This window comes from Schistocerca gregaria, chromosome 7 (assembly GCF_023897955.1).
Source record: "Schistocerca gregaria isolate iqSchGreg1 chromosome 7, iqSchGreg1.2, whole genome shotgun sequence".
NCBI classification, from domain to species: domain Eukaryota; kingdom Metazoa; phylum Arthropoda; class Insecta; order Orthoptera; family Acrididae; genus Schistocerca; species Schistocerca gregaria.
Window position 1 is genome coordinate 20,390,415 of NC_064926.1, and position 22,606 is coordinate 20,413,020.

A 22,606-nucleotide genomic window follows, 5' to 3' on the forward strand; every position below is an offset into this window, starting at 1 on the left:
CTACTGGTCATCCAGGAATCGATCAAAGCGTAGACAGTTTGAGACATTACTCCCATGGAGAAAAGTCGGTATGGTGTCCGTTGTATTCAATAACCTTGCAATTTCTGTGTTTCATCAATACTATGAAGGTCCACAGATTACAGATTGCCCGCAGATGTGCGTCGGATACTACTACTGGTCATCCAGGCATCGATCGAAGCGTAGACAGTTTGAGACATTACTCCCTTGGAGAAAAGTCGGTATGGTGTCTGTTGTATTCAAAACCGACGCAATTTGTGTGTTTCATCAATACTCTGAAGGTCCACAGATTACAGAATGCCCCCAGATGTGCGTCGGATACTACTACTGGTCTTCCAGAAATCGATCAAAGCGTAGACAGTGTGAGACTTTACTCCCATGGAGAAAAGTTGGTATGGTCTCTGTTGTATTCAATCCCGATGCAATTTCTGAGCTTCATCAACACTCTGAAGGTCCACAGATTACAGAACGCCTGCAGATATTCTACGGAATCTACTACTGTTCTTCTAGGTATCGATCAAAGCGTAGACAGTTGGAGACATTACTCCCATGGAGAAAAGTTGGCTTCGTGCCTGTTGTATTGAATCCCGATGCAATTTCTGTGTTTCATCAAGACTCTGAATGTCCACAGATTACAGAATGCCCCCAGATGTACGTCGGATACTACTACTGGTCTTCCATTAATCAATCAAAGCGTAGACAGTTTGAGACGTTATTCCCATGGAGAAAAGTCGGCATGGAGTCCGTTGTATTCAGTCCCAATGCAATTTCTGTGTTTCATCAATACTCTGAAAGTCCACAGATTACAGAATGCCCCCAGATGTGCGTCGGATACTACTACTGTTCTTCCAGGAATCGATCAAAGCATAGACAGTTTGAGACATTACTCCCATGGAGAAAAGTCGGTATGGTGTGTTTTGTATTTAATCCCGATGCAATTTCTGTGTTTCATCAACACTCTGAAGGTCCACAGATTACAGAATGCCTCCAGATATTCTTCGGATGCTACTACTGTTCTTCTAGGAATCGATCAAAGCGTAGACAGTTGGAGACACTACTCCCATGGAGAAAAGTTGGTATGGTGCCAGTTGTAATAAATCTCGATGCAATTTCTGCGTTTCATCAACACTGTGAAAGTCCCCAGATTACAGAATGCATGCAGATGTGCTTTTGATGCTACTACTGGTCTCCCAGGAATAGATCAAACCGTAGACAGTTTGAGACATTACTCCCATATAGAAAAGTCGGAATGGTGCCTGTTGTATGCAGTACCGATGCAATTTCTGTGTTTCATCAACACTCTGAATTTCCACAGATTATGAATGCCCCCAGATGTGCTTCGGATACTACTACTGGTCTTCCAGGAATCGATCAAAGCGTAGACAGTTTGAGACATTACTCCCATATAGAAAAGTCGGCATTGGGCCTGTTGTATGCAATACCGATGCAATTTCTGTGTTTCATCAACTCTCTGAAAGGCCACAGATTACAGAATGCCTCTAGATTTGCTTCGGATACTACTACTGGTCATCAAGGAATGTATCAAAACGTAGACAGTTTGAGACATTACTCCCATGGAAAAAAGTTGGCTTGGTGTCTGTTGTATTCAATCCCGATGCAATTTGTGTGTTTCATCAGTACTCTGAAGGTCCACAGATTACAGAATGCCCCAAGTTGTACGTCGGATACTACTACTGGTCATCCAGGAATCGATCGAATCGTAGGCGGTTTGAGACATTACTCCCATAGAGAAAGTCGGTATGGTGTCTGTTGTATTCAATCCCGATGCAATTTCTGTGTTTCATCAATACTCTGAAGGTCCACAGATTACAGAATGCCCCCAGATGTGCGTCGGATACTACTACTGGTCTTCCAGGAATCGATCAAATCGTAGACAGTTTGAGACATTACTCCTAAGGGGAAAAGTCGGTATGGTGTCTGTTGTATTCAATCCCGATGCAATTTTTGTGTTTGATCAATACTTTGAAGGTCCACAGATTACAGAATGCCCCAAGATGTGCGTCGGATACTACTACTGGTCATCCAGGAATCGTTTAAAGCGTAGACAGTTTGAGACATTACTCCCATGGAGAAAAGTCGGTATGGTGTCCGTTGTATTCAATAACCTTGCAATTTCTGTGTTTCATCAATACTATGAAGGTCCACAGATTACAGATTGCCCGCAGATGTGCGTCGGATACTACTACTGGTCATCCAGGCATCGATCAAAGCGTAGACAGTTTGACACATTACTCCCATGGAGAAAAGTCGGTATGGTGTCTGTTGTATTCAAAACCGACGCAATTTGTGTGTTTCATCAATACTCTGAAGGTCCACAGATTACAGAATGCCCCCAGATGTGCGTCGGATACTACTACTGGTCTTCCAGAAATCTATCAAAGCGTAGACAGTGTGAGACTTTACTCCCACGGAGAAAAGTTGGTATGGTCTCTGTTGTATTCAATCCCGATGCAATTTCTGAGCTTCATTAACACTCTGAAGGTCCACAGATTACAGAACGCCTGCAGATATTCTACGGAATCTACTACTGTTCTTCTAGGTATCGATCAAAGCATAGACAGTTGGAGACATTACTCCCATGGAGAAAAGTTGGCTTCGTGCCTGTTGTATTCAATCCCGATGCAATTTCTGTGTTTCATCAAGACTCTGAATGTCCACAGATTACAGAATGCCCCCAGATGTACGTCGGATACTACTACTGGTCTTCCATTAATCGATCAAACCGTAGACAGTTTGAGACGTTACTCCCATGGAGAAAAGTTGGTATGGTCTCTGTTGTATTCAATCCCGATGCAATTTTTGTGTTTCATCAATACTTTGAATCTCCACAGATTACAGAATGCCCCAAGATGTGCGTCGGATACTACTACTGGTCATCCAGGAATCGATCAAAGCGTAGACAGTTTGAGACATTACTCCCATGGAGAAACGTCGGTATGGTGTCCGTTGTATTCAATAACCTTGCAATTTCTGTGTTTCATCAATACTATGAAGGTCCACAGATTACAGATTGCCCGCAGATGTGCGTCGGATACTACTACTGGTCATCCAGGCATCGATCAAAGCGTAGACAGTTTGAGACATTACTCCCATGGAGAAAAGTCGGTATGGTGTCCGTTGTATTCAATCCCAATGCAAGTTCTGTGTTTCATCAGTACTCTGAAAGTCCACAGATTACAAAATGCCCCAAGATGTGCGTCGGATACTACTACTGGCCTTCCAGGAATCGATCAAAGCATAGACAGTTTGAGACATTACTCCCATGGAGAAAAGTCGGTATGGTGTGTTTTGTATTTAATCCCGATGCAATTTCTGTGTTTCATCAACACTCTGAAGGTCCACAGATTACAGAATGCCTCCAGATATTCTTCGGATGCTACTAGTGTTCTTCTAGGAATCGATCAAAGCATAGACAGTTGGAGACACAACTCCCATGGAGAAAAGTTGGTATGGTGCCAGTTGTAATAAATCTCGATGCAATTTCTGCGTTTCATCAACAATGTGAAAGTCCCCAGATTACAGAATGCATCCAGATGTGCTTCGGATGCTACTACTGGTTTCCCAGGAATAGATCAAACCGTAGACAGTTTGAGACATTACTCCCATATACAAAAGTCGGCATGGTGCCTGTTGTATGCAATACCGATTCAATTTCTGTGTTTCATCAAATCCCTGAAAGGCCACAAATTACAGAATGCCTCTATATTTACTTCGGTTACTACTACTGGTCTTCCAGGAATGTATCAAAACGTAGACAGTTTGAGACATTACTTCCATGGAGAAAAGTTGGCTTGGTGCCTATTGTATTCAATCCCGATGCAATTTCTGTGTTTCATCAATACTCTGAAGGTCCACAGATTACAGAATGCCCCCAGATGTGCGTCGGATACTACTACTGGTCTTCCAGGAATCGTCCAAAGCGCAGACAATTTGAGACATAACTCCCATGGAGAAAAGCCTGTATGGTGTCTGTTGTATTCAATCCCGATGCAATTTGTGGGTTTCATCAATACTTTGAAGGTCCACAGATTACAGATTGCCCCCAGATGTGCGTCGGATACTACTACTGGTCTTCCAGGCATCGATCAAAGCGTAGACAGTTTGAGACATTACTCCCATGGAGAAAAGTCGGTATGGTGTCTGTTGTATTCAAAACCGACGCAATTTGTGTGTTTCATCAATACTCTGAAGGTCCACAGATTACAGAATGCCCCCAGATGTGCGTCGGATTCAACTACTGGTCTTCCAGGAATCGATCAAAGCGTAGACAGTTTGAGACATTACTCCCATGGAGAAAAGTTGGTATGGTCTCTGTTGTATACAATCCGGATGCAATTTCTCAACTTCATCAACACTCTGAAGGTCCACAGATTGCAGAACGCCTCCAGATATTCTTCGGATGCTACTACTGTTCTTCTAGGTATCGATCAAAGCGTAGACAGTTGGAGACATTACTCCCATGGAGAAAAGTTGGTATGGTGCTAGTTGTAATAAATCCCGATTCCATTTCTGCGTTTCATCAACACTCTCAAGGTCCACAGATTACAGATTGAATCCAGATGTGCTTCGGATGCTACTACTGGTTTCCCAGGAATAGATCAAACCGTAGACAGTTAGAGACATTACTCCCATATAGAAAAGTCGGCATGGTGCCTGTTGTATGCAAAAGCGATGCAATTTCTGTGTTTCATCAATACTCTGAAGGTCCACAGATTACAGAATGCCTCTAGATTTGCTTCGGATACTACTACTGGTCTTCCAGGAATGTATCAAAGCGTAGACAGTTTGAGACATTATTCCCATGGAGAAAAGTAGGCTTGGTGCCTGTTGTATTCAATCCCGATGGAATTTCTGTGTTTCATCAGTACTCTGAAGTTATACAGATTACAGAATGCCCCCAGATGTGCGTCGGATACTATTACTGGTCTTCCAGGAATCGATCTAAGCGTAGACAGTTTGAGACATAACTCCCATGGAAAAAATTCGGTATGGTGTCCGTTGTATTCAATCAGGATACAATTTCTGTGTTTCATTAATACTCTAAAGGTCTACAGATTACAGAATGGCTCCAGATGTGCGTCGGATACTATTACTGGTCTTCCAGGAATCGATCAAAGCATAGACAGTTTGAGACTTTACTCCGATGGAGAAAAGTGGGTATGGTGTCTGTTGTAATCAATCCCGATGCAATTTCTGTGTTTCAATAATACTCTGAAGGTTTACAGGTTACAGAATGCCCCCAGATGTGCGTCGGATACTACTACTGGCCTTTCAGGAATCGATCAAAGCGTAGACAGTTTGAGACATTACTCCCATGGAGAAAAGTCGGTATGGTGTCTGTTGTATTCAATCCCGATGCAATTTCTGTGCTTCATCAATACTCTGAAGGTCTACAGATTACAGAATGTTCCCAGATGTCCTTCGGATACTACTAAAAGACTTCCAGGAAACGATCACAGTGAAGACAGTTTGAGACATTACTCGCATGGAGATAAGTCGGCATGGTGTCTGTTGTATTCAATCCAGATGCAATTTCTGTGTTTCATCAATACTCTGAAGGTCCACAGATTACAGAATGCCCCCAGATGTGCGTCGGATACTACTACTGGTCTTCCAGGAATCGATCAAAGCGTAGTGAGTTTGAGACATTACTCCCATGAAGAAAAGTCTGTATGGTGTCTGTTGTATTCAATCCCGATGCAATTCCTATGTTTCATCAATACTCTAAACGTCCACAGATTACAGAATGCCCCCAGATGTGCGTCGGATGCTACTACTGGTCTTCCAGGAATCGATCAAAGCGTATACAGTTTGAGACATTACTCCCATGGAGAAAAGTCGGTATGGTGTCTGTGGTATTCAATCCCGATGCAATTTGTGTGTTTCATCAATACTCTGAAGGTCCACAGATTACAGATAGCCCCCAGATGTGCGTTGGATACTACTACTGGTCTTAAAGGAATCGATGAAAGCATAGACTGTTTGAGCCATTACTCCCATGGAGAAAAGTCGGTATGGTGTCCGTTGTATTCAATCCCGATGCAATTTCTGTGTTTCATCAATACTCTAAAGGTCCACAGATTACAGAATGCCCCCAGATGTGCGTCGGATACTATTACTGGTCTTCCAGGAATCGATCAAATCATAGACAGTTTGAGACATTACTCCCATGGAGAAAAGTTGGCTTGGTGTCTGTTGTATTCAATCCCGATGCAATTTCTGTGCTTCATCAATACTCTGAAGGTCCACAGATTACTGAATGTCCCCAGATGTGCGTCGGATACTACTACTGGTCTTCCAGGAATCGATCAAAGCGTAGACAGTTTGAGACATTACTCCCATGGAGAAAAGTCGGTATGGTGTCTATTGTATTCAATCCCGATGCAATTTTTGTGTTTCATCAATACTTTGAAGGTCCACATATTACAGAATGCCCCAAGATGTGCGTCGGATACTACTACTGGTCATCCAGGAATCGATCAAAGCGTAGACAGTTTGAGACATCACTCCCATGGAGAAAAGTCGGTATGGTCTCTGTTGTATTCAATCCCGATGCAATTTGTGTGTTTCATCAATACTCTGAAGGTCCACAGATTACAGAATGCCCCCAGATGAGCGTCGGATACTACTACTGGACTTCCAGGAATCGATCAAAGCGTAGACAGTTTGAGACATTACTCCCATGGAGAAAAGTTGGTATGGTCTCTGTTGTATTCAATCCCGATGCTATTTCTGAGCTTCATCAACATTCTGAAGGTCCACAGAATACAGAACGCCTCCAGATATTCTTTTGATGCTACTACTGTTCTTCTAGGTATCGATCAAAGCGTAGACAGTTGGCGACATTACTCCCATGGAGAAAAGTTGGCTTGGTGCCTGTTGTATTCAATCCCGATGCAATTTCTGTGTTTCATCAAGACTCTGAATGTCCACAGATTACAGAATGCCCCCAAATGTACGTCGGATACTACTACTGGTCTTCCATTAATCGATCAAAGCGTAGACAGTTTGAGACGTTACTCCCATGGAGAAAAGTCGGCATGGTGTCCGTTGTATTCAATCCCAATGCAATTTCTGTGTTTCATCAATACTCTGAAAGTCCACAGATTACAGAATGCCCCCAGATGTGCTTCGGATGCTACTACTGGTTTCCCAGGAATAGATCAAACCGTAGACAGTTTGAGACATTACTCCCATGGAGAAAAGTCGGCATGGTGCCTGTTGTATGCAATACCGATGCAATTTCTGTGTTTCATCAACTCTCTGAAAGGCCACAGATTACAGAATGCCTCTATATTTGCTTCGGATACTACTACTGGTCTTCCAGGAATGTATAAAAACGTAGAAAGCTTGAGACATTACTTTCATGGAGAAAAGTTGGCTTGGTGAATGTTGTATTAAATCCCGATGCATTTTCTGTGTTTCATCAAGACTCTGAGTGTCCACAGATTACAGAATGCCCCCAGATGTGCGTCGGATACTACTACTGGTCTTCCAGGAACCGATCAAAGCGTAGACAGTTTGAGACATTACTCCCATGGAGAAAAGTCGGTATGGTGTCTGTTGAATTGAACACCGATGCAATGTCTATGTTTCATCAATACTCTGAAGGTTCACAGATTACAGAATGGCCCCAGATGTGCGTCGGATACTACTACTTGTCTTCCAGGAATCGATTAAAGCGTAGACAGTTTTAGACATTACTCCCATGGAGAAAAGTCGGTATGGTGTCCGTTGTATTCAATCCCGTTGCAATTTCTGTGTTTCATCAATACTATGAAGGTCCACAGATTACAGAATGCCCCCAGATGTGCGTCGGATACTACTACTGGTCTTCCAGGAATCGATGAAAGCATAGACAGTTTGAGACATTACTTCCACGGACAAAAGTCGGTATGGTATCTGTTGTATTCAATCCCGACGCAATTTCTGTGTTTCATCAATACTCTGAAGGTCCACAGATTACAGAATGCCCCCAGATGTGCGTCGGATACTACTACTGGTCTTCCAGGAATCGATCAAATCGCAGACAATATGAGACATAACTCCCATGGAGAAAAGCCGGTATAGTGTCTGTTGTATTCAATCCCGATGCAATTTGTGTGTTTCATCAATACTTTGAAGGTCCACAGATTACAGATTGCCCCCAGATGTGCGTCGGATACTACTACTGGTCTTCCAGGCATCGATCAAAGCGTAGACAGTTTGAGACATTACTCCCATGGAGAAAAGTCGGTATGGTGTCTGTTGTATTCAAAACCGACGCAATTTGTGTGTTTCATCAATACTCTGAAGGTCCACAGATTACAGAATGCCCCCAGATGTGCGTCGGATACAACTACAGGTCTTCCAGGAATCGATCAAAGCGTAGACAGTTTGAGACATTAATCCCATGGAGAAAAGTTGGTATGGTCTCTGTTGTATTCAATCCCGATGCAATTTCTCAGCTTCATCAACACTCTGAATGTCCACAGATTACAGAATGCCCCCAGATATGCTTCGGATACTACTACTGGTCTTCCAGGAATCGATCAAAGCGTAGACAGTTTGGGACGTTACTCCCATGGAGAGAAGTCGGCTTGGTGCCTGTTGTATACAATCCCGATGCAATTTCTGTGTTTCATCAATACTCTGAAGTTATACAGATTACAGAATGCCCCCAGATGTGCGTCGGATACTATTACTGGTCTTCCAGGAATCGATCTAAGCGTAGACAATTTGAGACATTACTCCCATGGAGAAAAGTCGGTATGGTGTCCGTTGTATTCAATCAGGATGCAATTTCTGGGTTTCATCAATACTCTAAAGGTCCACAGATTACAGAATGCCCCCAGATGTGCGTCGGATACTATTACTGGTCTTCCAGGAATCGATCAAAGCATAGACAGAGTGAGACATTACTCCGATGGAGAAAAGTGGGTATGGTGTCTGTTGTATTCAATCCCGATGCAATTTCTGTGTTTCAATAATACTCTGAAGGTTTACAGGTTACAGAATGCCCCCAGATGTGCGTCGGATACTACTACTGGCCTTCCAGGAATCGATCAAAGCGTAGACAGTTTGAGACATTACTCCCATGGAGAAAAGTCGGTATGGTGTCTGTTGTATTCAATCCCGATGCAATTTCTGTGCTTCATAAATACTCTGAAGGTCTACAGATTACAGAATGTTCCCAGATGTCCTTCCGATACTACTAAAAGACTTCCAGGAATCGATCACAGCGAAGACAGTTTGAGACATTACTCGCATTGAAGGTAAGTCGGCATGGTGTCTGATGTATTCAATCCAGATGCAATTTCTGTGTTTCATCAATACTCTGAAGGTCCACATATTACAGAATGCCCCCAGATGTGCGTCGGATACTACTACTGGTCTTCCAGGAATGGATCAATGCGCAGACAATTTGAGACATAACTCCCATGGGGAAAAGCCGGTATGGTGTCTGTTGTATTCAATCCCGATGCAATTTGTGTGTTTCATCAATACTTTGAAGGTCCACAGATTACAGATTGCCCCCAGATGTGCGTCGGATACTACTACTGGTCTTCCAGGCATCGATCAAAGCGTAGACAGTTTGAGACATTACTCCCATGGAGACAACTTGGTATGGTGCCAGTTGTAATAAATCCCGATTCCATTTCTGCGTTTCATCAGCACTCTGAAGGTCCACAGATTACACAATGAATCCAGATGTGCTTCGGATGCTACTACTGGTTTCCCAGGAATAGATCAAACCGTAGACAGTTAGAGACATTACTCCCATATAGAAAAGTCGGCATGGTGCCTGTTGTATGCAAAACCGATGCAATTTCTGTGTTTCATCAATACTTTGAAGGTCCACAGATTACAGAATGAACCCAGATGTGCGTCGGATACTACTACTGGTCTTCCAGGAATCGATCACAGCGAAGACAGTTTGAGACATTACTCGCATGGAGATAAGTCAGCATGGTGTCTGTTGTATTCAATCCAGATGCAATTTCTGTGTTTCATCAATACTCTGAAGGTCCACAGATTACAGAATGCCCCCAAGATGTGCGTTGGATACTACTACTGGTCTTCCAGGAATCGATCAAAGCGTAGACAGTTTAAGACATTACTCCCATGGAGAAAAGTCGGTATGGTGTCTGTTGTATTCAATCCCGATGCAATTTCTGTGTTTCATCAATACTTTGAAGGTCCTCATATTACAGAATGCCCCAAGATGTGCGTCGGATACTACTACTGGTCGTCCAGGAATCGATCAAAGCGTAGACAGATTGAGACATCACTCCCATGGAGAAAAGTCTGTATGGTGTCTGTTGTATTCAATCCCGATGCAATTTGTGTGTTTCATCAATACTCTGAAGGTCCACAGATTACAGAATGCCCCCAGATGTGCGTCGGATACTACTACTGGTCTTCCAGGAATCGATCAAAGCGTAGTGAGTTTGAGACATTACTCCAATGAAGAAAAGTCTGTATGGTGTCTGTTGTATTCAATCCCGATGCAATTTCTGTGTTTCATCAATACTCTGAAGGTCCACAGATTAGAGAATGCCCCCAGATGTGCGTTGGATACTACTAGTGGTCATAAAGGAATCGATCAAAGTATAGACAGTCTGAGACATTACTCCCATGGAGAAAAGTCGGTATGGTGTTTGTTGTATTCAATCCCGATGCAATTTCCGTGTTTCATCAATACTCTAAAGGTCCACAGACTACAGAATGCCTCCAGATGTGCGTCGGATACTATTACTGGTCTTCCAGGAATCGATCAAATCATAGACATTTTGAGACATTACTCCCATGGAGAAAAGTGGGTATGGTGTCTGTTGTATTCAATCCCGATGCAATTTCTGTGTTTCAATAATACTCTGAAGGTTTACAGGTTACAGAATGCCCCAGATGTGCGTCGGATACTACTACTGGTCTTCCAGGAATCGATCAATGCGTAGACAGTTTGAGACATTACTCCCATGGAGAAAAGTCGGTATGGTGTCTGTGGTATTCAATCCCGATGCAATTTCTGTGTTTCATCAATACTCTGAAGGTCCACAGATTACAGAATGCGCCCAGCTGTGCGTCGGATACTACTACTGGTCTTCCAGGAGTCGATCAAATCGTAGACAGGTTGAGGCATTACTCCCATGGAGAAAAGTCGGTATGGTGTCTGTTGTATTCAATCCAGATGCAATTTCTGTGTTTCATCAATACTCTGAAGGTTCACAGATTACAGAATGACCCCAGATGTGCGTCAGATACTACTACTGTTCTTCCAGGAATCGATCAAAGCGTAGACAGTTTGAGACATTACTCCCATGGAGAAAAGTCGGTATGGTGTCTGTTGTATTCAATCCTCATGCAATTTCTGTGAATTGTCAATACTCTGAAGGTCCACAGATTACAGATTGCGCCCAGATGTGCATCGGATACTACTACTGGTCTTTCAGGAATCGATCAAAGCGTAGACAGTTTGAGACATTACTCCCATGCAGAAAAGTTGGTATGGTCTCTGTTGTATTCAATTCCGATGGAATTTCTGCGTTTCATCAACACTGTGAAAGTTCCAAGATTACAGAATGCATCCAGATGTGCTTCGGATGCTACTACTGGTTTCCCAGGAATAGATCAAACCGTAGACAGTTTGAGACTTTACTCCCATATAGAAAAGTCGGCATGGTGCCTGTTGTATGCAATACCGATGCAATTTCTGTGTTTCATCAACTCTCTCAAAGGCCACAGATTACAGAATGCCTCTATATTTGCTTCGGATACTACTACTGGTCTTCCAGGAATGTATCAAATCGTAGACAGTTTGAGACATTACTACATGGGGAAAAGTTGGCTTGGTGCCTGTTGTATTCAATCCCGATGCACTTCCTGTGTTTTATCAATACTCTGAAGGTTAACAGATTACAGAATGACCCCAGATGTGCGTCGGATACTACTACTGGTCTTCCAGGCATCGATCAAAGCGTAGACAGTTTGAGACATTACTCCCATGGAGAAAAGTCGGTATGGTGTCTGTTGTATTCAAAACCGACGCAATTTGTGTGTTTCATCAATACTCTGAAGGTCCACAGATTACAGAATGCCCCCAGATGTGCGTCGGATACAACTACTGGTCTTCCAGGAATCGATCAAAGCGTAGACAGTTTGAGCCATTACTCCCATGGAGAAAAGTCTGTATGGTGTCTGTTGTATTCAATCCCGATGCAATTCCTATGTTTCATCAATACTCTGAAGTTCCACACATTACAGAATGCCCCCAGATGTGCGTCGGATACTACTACTGGTCTTCCAGGAATCGATCAAATCGTAGACATTTTGAGACATTACTCCCATGGGGAAAAGTCGGTATGGTGTCTGTGGTATTCAATCCCGATGCAATTTCTGTGTTTCATCAATACTCTGAAGGTCCACAGATTACAGAATGCCCCCAGATGTGCGTCGGATACTACTACCGGTCATAAAGGAATCGATCAAAGCATAGAAAGTTTGAGCCATTACTCCCATGGAGAAAAGTCGGTATGGTGTCCGTTGTATTCAATCCCGATGCAATTTCTGGGTTTCATCAATACTCTAAAGGTCCACAGATTACATAATGCCCCCAGATGTGCGTCGGATACTATTACTGTTCTTCCAGGAATCGATCAAATCATAGACAGTTTGAGACATTACTCCCATGGAGAAAAGTGGGTATGGTGTCTGTTGTATTCAATCCCGATGCAATTTCTGTGTTTCATCAATACTCTGAAGGTCCACAGATTACAGAATGCCCCGAGATGTGCTTCGGATACTACTACTGGTCTTCCAGGAATAGATCAAAGCGTAGACAATTTGAGACATTACTCCCATGGAGAAAAGTCGGTATGGTGACTGTTGTATTCAATCCCGATGGAATTTCTGTGTTTCATCAATACTCTGAAGGTCCACAGATTACAGAATGCCCCCGATGTGCGTCGGATACTACTACTGCTCTTCCAGGAATCGATCAAAGCGTAGACAGTTTGAGACATTACTCCCATGGAGAAAAGTCGGTATGGTGTCTGTTGTATTCAATCCCGATGCAATTTTTGTGTTTCATCAATACTTTGAAGGTCCACATATTACAGAATGCCCCAAGATGTGCGTCGGATACTACTACTGAACGTCCAGGAATCGATCAAAGCGTAGACAGTTTGAGACATCACTCCCATGGAGAAAAGTCTGTATGGTGTCTGTTGTATTCAATCCCGATGCAATTTGTGTGTTTCATCAATACTCTGAAAGTCCACAGATTACAGTGTGCCCCCAGATGTGCGTCGGATACTACTACTGGTCTTCCAGGAATTGATCAAAGCGTAGACAGTTTGAGACATTACTCCCATGGAGAAAAGTTGGTATGGTCTCTGTTGTATTCAATCCCGATGCAATTTCTGTGCTTCCTCAACACTCTGAAGGTCCACAGATTACAGAACGCCTCCAGATATTCTTCGGATGCTACTACTGTTCTTCTAGGTATCGCTCAAAGCGTAGACAGTTGGAGACATTACTCCCATGGAGTAAAGTTGGCCTGGTGCCTGTTGTATTCAATCCCGATGCAATTTCTGTGATTCATCAAGACTCTGAGTGTCCACAGATTACAGAATGCCCCCAGATGTGCGTCGGATACTACTACTGGTCTTCCAGGAATCGATCAAAGCGTAGACAGTTTGAGACGTTACTCCCATGGAGAAAAGTCGGTATGGTGTCCGTTGTATTCAATCCCGTTGCAATTTCTGTGTTTCATCAATACTATGAGTTTCCACAGATTACAGAATGCCCCGAGATGTGCGTCGGATACTACTACTGGTCTTCCAGGAATCGATCGAAGCGTAGGCAGTTTGAGACATTACTCCCATGGAGAAAAGTTAGTATGGTGCCTGTTGTAATAAATCCCGATTCCATTTCTGCGTTTCATCAACACTCTGAAGGTCCACAGATTACAGAATGACCCAGATGTGCTTCGGATGCTACTACTGGTTTCCCAGGAATAGATCAAACCGTAGACAGTTAGAGACATTACTCCCATATAGAAAAGTCGGCATGGTGCCTGTTGTATGCAAAACCGATGCAATTTCTGTGTTTCATCAATACTCTAAAGGTCCACAGATTACAGAATGCCCCCAGATGTGCGTCGGATACTATTACTGGTCTTCCAGGAATCGATCAAAGCATATACAGTTTGAGACATTACTCCGATGGAGAAAAGTGGGTATGGTGTCTGTTGTATTCAATCCCGATGCAATTTCTGTTTTTCAGTAATACTCTGAAGGTTTACAGGTTACCGAATGCCCCCAGATGTGCGTCGGATACTACTACTGCTCTTCCAGGAATCGATCAAAGCGTAGACAGTTTGAGACATTACTCCCATGGAGAAAAGTCGGTATGGTGTCTGTTGTATTCAATCCCAATGCAATTTTTGTGTTTCATCAATACTGTGAAGGTCCACATATTACAGAATGCCCCAAGATGTGCGTCGGATACTACTACTGGTCGTCCAGGAATCGATCAAAGCGTAGACAGTTTGAGACATCACTCCCATGGAGAAAAGTCTGTATGGTGTCTGTTGTATTCAATCCCGATGCAATTTGTGTGTTTCATCAATACTCTGAAGGTCCACAGATTACAGAATGCCCCCAGATGTGCGTCGGATACTACTACTGGTCTTCCAGGAATTGATCAAAGCGTAGACAGTTTGAGACATTACTCCCATGGAGAAAAGTTGGTATGGTCTCTGTTGTATTCAATCCCGATGCAATTTCTGTGCTTCCTCAACACTCTGAAGGTCCACAGATTACAGAACGCCTCCAGATATTCTTCGGATGCTACTACTGTTCTTCTAGGTATCGCTCAAAGCGTAGACAGTTGGAGACATTACTCCCATGGAGTAAAGTTGGCTTGGTGCCTGTTGTATTCAATCCCGATGCAATTTCTGTGTTTCATCAAGACTCTGAGTGTCTACAGATTACAGAATGCCCCCAGATGTGCGTCGGATACAACTACTGGTCGTCCAGGAATCGATCAAAGCGTAGACAGTTTGAGACATCACTCCCATGGAGAAAAGTCTGTATGGTGTCTGTTGTATTCAATCACGATGCAATTTGTGTGTTTCATCAATACTCTGAAGGTCCACATATTACAGAATGCCCCCAGATGTGCGTCGGATACTACTACTGGTCTTCCAGGAATCCATCAAAGCGTAGACAGTTTGAGACATTACTCCCATGGAGAAAGGTCGGTATGGTGTCTGTTGAATTCAATCCCGATGCAATGTCTGTGTTTCATCAATACTCTGAAGGTTCACAGATTACAGAATGTTCCCAGATGTGCGTCGGATATTACTACTGGTCTTCCAGGAATCGATCAAAGCGTAGACAGTTTTAGACATTACTCCCATGGAGAAAAGTCGGTATGGTGTCCGTTGTATTCAATCCCGTTGCAATTTCTGTGTTTCATCAATACTATGAAGGTCCACAGATTACAGAATGCCCCGAGATGTGCGTCGGATACTACTACTGGTCTTCCAGGAATCGATCGAAGCGTAGACAGTTTGAGACATTACTTCCAATCTAGAAAAGTCCGTATGGTGTCTGTTGTATTCAATCCCGATGCAATTTCTGTGTTTCATCAATACTATGAAGGTCCACAGATTACAGAATGCCCCGAGATGTGCGTCGGATACTACTACTGGTCTTCCAGGAATCGATCAAAGCATAGAAAGTTTGAGCCATTACTCCCATGGAGATAAGTCGGTATGGTGTCCGTTGTATTCAATCCCGATGCAATTTCTGTGTTTCATCAATACTCTAAAGGTCCACAGATTACATAATGCCCCCAGATGTGCGTCGGATACTATTACTGGTCTTCCAGGAATCGATCAAATCATAGACAGTTTGAGACATTACTCCCATGGAGAAAAGTGGGTATGGTGTCTGTTGTATTCAATCCCGATGCAATTTCTGTGTTTCATCAATACTCTGAAGGTCCACAGATTACAGAATGCCCCCAGATGTGCTTCGGATACTACTACTGGTCTTCCAGGAATAGATAAAAGCGTAGACAATTTGAGACATTACTCCCATGGAGAAAAGTCGGTATGGTGAATGTTGTATTCAATCCCGATGCAATTTCTGTGTTTCATCAATACTCTGAAGGTCCACAGATTACAGAATGCCCCCAGATGTGCGTCGGATACTACTACTGCTCTTCCAGGAATCGATCAAAGCGTAGACAGTTTGAGACATTACTCCCATGGAGAAAAGTCGGTATGGTGTCTGTTGTATTCAATCCCGATGCAATTTTTGTGTTTCATCAATACTTTGAAAGTCCACATATTACAGAATGCCCCAAGATGTGCGTCGGATACTACTACTGAACGTCCAGGAATCGATCAAAGCGTAGACAGTTTGAGACATCACTCCCATGGAGAAAAGTCTGTATGGTGTCTGTTGTATTCAATCCCGATGCAATTTGTGTGTTTCATCAATACTCTGAAAGTCCACAGCTTACAGTGTGCCCCCAGATGTGCGTCGGATACTACTACTGGTCTTCCAGGAATTGATCAAAGCGTAGACAGTTTGAGACATTACTCCCATGGAGAAAAGTTGGTATGGTCTCTGTTGTATTCAATCCCGATGCAATTTCTGTGCTTCCTCAACACTCTGAAGGTCCACAGATTACAGAACGCCTCCAGATATTCTTCGGATGCTACTACTGTTCTTCTAGGTATCGCTCAAAGCGTAGACAGTTGGACACATTACTGCCATGGAGTAAAGTTGGCCTGGTGCCTGTTGTATTCAATCCCGATGCAATTTCTGTGATTCATCAAGACTCTGAGTGTCCACAGATTACAGAATGCCCCCAGATGTGCGTCGGATACTACTACTGGTCTTCCAGGAATCGATCAAATCGTAGACAGTTTGAGACGTTACTCCCATGGAGAAAAGTCGGTATGGTGTCCGTTGTATTCAATCCCGTTGCAATTTCTGTGTTTCATCAATACTATGAGGTTCCACAGATTACAGAATGCCCCGAGATGTGCGTCGGATACTACTACTGGTCTTCCAGGAATCGATCGAAGCGTAGGCAGTTTGAGACATTACTCCCATGGAGAAAAGTTAGTATGGTGCCTGTTGTAATAAATCCCGATTCCATTTCTGCGTTTCATCAACACTCTGAAGGTCCACAGATTACAGAATGACCCAGATGTGCTTCGGATGCTACTACTGGTTTCCCAGGAATAGATCAAACCGTAGACAGTTAGAGACATTACTCCCATATAGAAAAGTCGGCATGGTGCCTGTTGTATGCAAAACCGATGCAATTTCTGTGTTTCATCAATACTCTAAAGGTCCACAGATAACAGAATGCCCCCAGATGTGCGTCGGATACTATTACTGGTCTTCCAGGAATCGATCAAAGCATATACAGTTTGAGACATTACTCCGATGGAGAAAAGTGGGTATGGTGACTGTTGTATTCAATCCCGATGCAATTTCTGTGTTTCAGTAATACTCTGAAGGTTTACAGGTTACCGAATGCCCCCAGATGTGCGTCGGATACTACTACTGCTCTTCCAGGAATCGATCAAAGCGTAGACAGTTTGAGACATTACTCCCATGGAGAAAAGTCGGTATGGTGTCTGTTGTATTCAATCCCAATGCAATTTTTGTGTTTCATCAATACTGTGAAGGTACACATATTACAGAATGCCCCAAGATGTGCGTCGGATACTACTACTGGTCGTCCAGGAATCGATCAAAGCGTAGACAGTTTGAGACACCACTCCCATGGAGAAAAGTCTGTATGGTGTCTGTTGTATTCAATCCCGATGCAATTTGTGTGTTTCATCAATACTCTGAAGGTCCACAGATTACAGAATGCCCCCAGATGTGCGTCGGATACTACTACTGGTCTTCCAGGAATTGATCAAAGCGTAGACAGTTTGAGACATTACTCCCATGGAGAAAAGTTGGTATGGTCTCTGTTGTATTCAATCCCGATGCAATTTCTGTGCTTCCTCAACACTCTGAAGGTCCACAGATTACAGAACGCCTCCAGATATTCTTCGGATGCTACTACTGTTCTTCTAGGTATCGCTCAAAGCGTAGACAGTTGGAGACATTACTCCCATGGAGTAAAGTTGGCTTGGTGCCTGTTGTATTCAATCCCGATGCAATTTCTGTGTTTCATCAAGACTCTGAGTGTCTACAGATTACAGAATGCCCCCAGATGTGCGTCGGATACAACTACTGGTCGTCCAGGAATCGATCAAAGCGTAGACAGTTTGAGACATCACTCCCATGGAGAAAAGTCTGTATGGTGTCTGTTGTATTCAATCCCGATGCAATTTGTGTGTTTCATCAATACTCTGAAGGTCCACATATTACAGAATGCCCCCAGATGTGCGTCGGGTACTACTACTGGTCTTCCAGGAATCGATCAAAGCGTAGACAGTTTGAGACATTACTCCCGTGGAGAAAGGTCGGTATGGTGTCTGTTGAATTCAATCCCGATGCAATGTCTGTGTTTCATCAATACTCTGAAGGTTCACAGATTACAGAATGTTCCCAGATGTGCGTCGGATATTACTACTGGTCTTCCAGGAATCGATCAAAGCGTAGACAGTTTTAGACATTACTCCCATGGAGAAAAGTCGGTATGGTGTCCGTTGTATTCAATCCCGTTGCAATTTCTGTGTTTCATCAATACTATGAAGGTCCACAGATTACAGAATGCCCCGAGATGTGCGTCGGATACTACTACTGGTCTTCCAGGAATCGATCGAAGCGTAGACAATTTGAGACATTACTCCCATGGAGAAAAGTCGGTATGGTGACTGTTGTATTCAATCCCGATGCAATTTCTGTGTTTCATCAATACTCTGAAGGTCCACAGATTACAGAATGCCCCCAGATGTGCGTCGGATACTACTACTGCTCTTCCAGGAATCGATCAAAGCGTAGACAGTTTGAGACATTACTCCCATGGAGAAAAGTCGGTATGGTGTCTGTTGTATTCAATCCCGATGCAATTTTTGTGTTTCATCAATACTTTGAAGGTCCACATATTACAGAATGCCCCAAGATGTGCGTCGGATACTACTACTGAACGTCCAGGAATCGATCAAAGCGTAGACAGTTTGAGACATCACTCCCATGGAGAAAAGTCTGTATGGTGTCTGTTGTATTCAATCCCGATGCAATTTGTGTGTTTCATCAATACTCTGAAAGTCCACAGATTACAGTGTGCCCCCAGATGTGCGTCGGATACTACTACTGGTCTTCCAGGAATTGATCAAAGCGTAGACAGTTTGAGACATTACTCCCATGGAGAAAAGTTGGTATGGTCTCTGTTGTATTCAATCCCGATGCAATTTCTGTGCTTCCTCAACACTCTGAAGGTCCACAGATTACAGAACGCCTCCAGATATTCTTCGGATGCTACTACTGTTCTTCTAGGTATCGCTCAAAGCGTAGACAGTTGGAGACATTACTCCCATGGAGTAAAGTTGGCCTGGTGCCTGTTGTATTCAATCCCGATGCAATTTCTGTGATTCATCAAGACTCTGAGTGTCCACAGATTACAGAATGCCCCCAGATGTGCGTCGGATACTACTACTGGTCTTCCAGGAATCGATCAAAGCGTAGACAGTTTGAGACGTTACTCCCATGGAGAAAAGTCGGTATGGTGTCCGTTGTATTCAATCCCGTTGCAATTTCTGTGTTTCATCAATACTATGAGGTTCCACAGATTACAGAATGCCCCGAGATGTGCGTCGGATACTACTACTGGTCTTCCAGGAATCGATCGAAGCGTAGGCAGTTTGAGACATTACTCCCATGGAGAAAAGTTAGTATGGTGCCTGTTGTAATAAATCCCGATTCCATTTCTGCGTTTCATCAACACTCTGAAGGTCCACAGATTACAGAATGACCCAGATGTGCTTCGGATGCTACTACTGGTTTCCCAGGAATAGATCAAACCGTAGACAGTTACAGACATTACTCCCATATAGAAAAGTCGGCAAGGTGCCTGTTGTATGCAAAACCGATGCAATTTCTGTGTTTCATCAATACTCTAAAGGTCCACAGATTACAGAATGCCCCCAGATGTGCGTCGGATACTATTACTGGTCTTCCAGGAATCGATCAAAGCATATACAGTTTGAGACATTACTCCGATGGAGAAAAGTGGGTATGGTGTCTGTTGTATTCAATCCCGATGCAATTTCTGTGTTTCAGTAATACTCTGAAGGTTTACAGGTTACCGAATGCCCCCAGATGTGCGTCGGATACTACTACTGCTCTTCCAGGAATCGATCAAAGCGTAGACAGTTTGAGACATTACTCCCATGGAGAAAAGTCGGTATGGTGTCTGTTGTATTCAATCCCAATGCAATTTTTGTGTTTCATCAATACTGTGAAGGTCCACATATTACAGAATGCCCCAAGATGTGCGTCGAATACTACTACTGGTCGTCCAGGAATCGATCAAAGCGTAGACAGTTTGAGACATCACTCCCATGGGGAAAAGTCTGTATGGTGTCTGTTGTATTCAATCCCGATGCAATTTGTGTGTTTCATCAATACTCTGAAGGTCCACAGATTACAGAATGCCCCCAGATGTGCGTCGGATACTACTACTGGTCTTCCAGGAATTGATCAAAGCGTAGACAGTTTGAGACATTACTCCCATGGAGAAAAGTTGGTATGGTCTCTGTTGTATTCAATCCCGATGCAATTTCTGTGCTTCCTCAACACTCTGAAGGTCCACAGATTACAGAACGCCTCCAGATATTCTTCGGATGCTACTACTGTTCTTCTAGGTATCGCTCAAAGCGTAGACAGTTGGAGACATTACTCCCATGGAGTAAAGTTGGCTTGGTGCCTGTTGTATTCAATCCCGATGCAATTTCTGTGTTTCATCAAGACTCTGAGTGTCTACAGATTACAGAATGCCCCCAGATGTGCGTCGGATACAACTACTGGTCGTCCAGGAATCGATCAAAGCGTAGACAGTTTGAGACATCACTCCCATGGAGAAAAGTCTGTATGGTGTCTGTTGTATTCAATCCCGATGCAATTTGTGTGTTTCATCAATACTCTGAAGGTCCACATATTACAGAATGCCCCCAGATGTGCGTCGGATACTACTACTGGTCTTCCAGGAATCGATCAAAGCGTAGACAGTTTGAGACATTACTCCCATGGAGAAAGGTCGGTATGGTGTCTGTTGAATTCAATCCCGATGCAATGTCTGTGTTTCATCAATACTCTGAAGGTTCACAGATTACAGAATGTTCCCAGATGTGCGTCGGATATTACTACTGGTCTTCCAGGAATCGATCAAAGCGTAGACAGTTTTAGACATTACTCCCATGGAGAAAAGTCGGTATGGTGTCCGTTGTATTCAATCCCGTTGCAATTTCTGTGTTTCATCAATACTATGAAGGTCCACAGATTACAGAATGCCCCGAGATGTGCGTCGGATACTACTACTGGTCATCCAGGAATCGATCGAAGCGTAGACAGTTTGAGACATTACTTCCAATCTAGAAAAGTCCGTATGGTGTCTGTTGTATTCAATCCCGATGCAATTTCTGTGTTTCATCAATACTATGAAGGTCCACAGATTACAGAATGCCCCGAGATGTGCGTCGGATACTACTACTGGTCTTCCAGGAATCGATCAAAGCATAGAAAGTTTGAGCCATTACTCCCATGGAGAAAAGTCGGTATGGTGTCCGTTGTATTCAATCCCGATGCAATTTCTGTGTTTCATCAATACTCTAAAGGTCCACAGATTACATAATGCCCCCAGATGTGCGTCGGATACTATTACTGGTCTTCCAGGAATCGATCAAATCATAGACAGTTTGAGACATTACTCCCATGGAGAAAAGTGGGTATGGTGTCTGTTGTATTCAATCCCGATGCAATTTCTGTGTTTCATCAATACTCTGAAGGTCCACAGATTACAGAATGCCTACAGATGTGCTTCGGATACTACTACTGGTCTTCCAGGAATAGATCAAAGCGTAGACAATTTGAGACATTACTCCCATGGAGAAAAGTCGGTATGGTGACTGTTGTATTCAATCCCGATGCAATTTCTGTGTTTCATCAATACTCTGAAGGTCCACAGATTACAGAATGCCCCCAGATGTGCGTCGGATACTACTACTGCTCTTCCAGGAATCGATCAAAGCGTAGACAGGTTGAGACATTACTCCCATGGAGAAAAGTCGGTATGGTGTCTGTTGTATTCAATCCCGATGCAATTTTTGTGTTTCATCAATACTTTGAAGGTCCACATATTACAGAATGCCCCAAGATGTGCGTCGGATACTACTACTGAACGTCCAGGAATCGATCAAAGCGTAGACAGTTTGAGACATCACTCCCATGGAGAAAAGTCTGTATGGTGTCTGTTGTATTCAATCCCGATGCAATTTGTGTGTTTCATCAATACTCTGAAAGTCCACAGATTACAGTGTGCCCCCAGATGTGCGTCGGATACTACTACTGGTCTTCCAGGAATTGATCAAAGCGTAGACAGT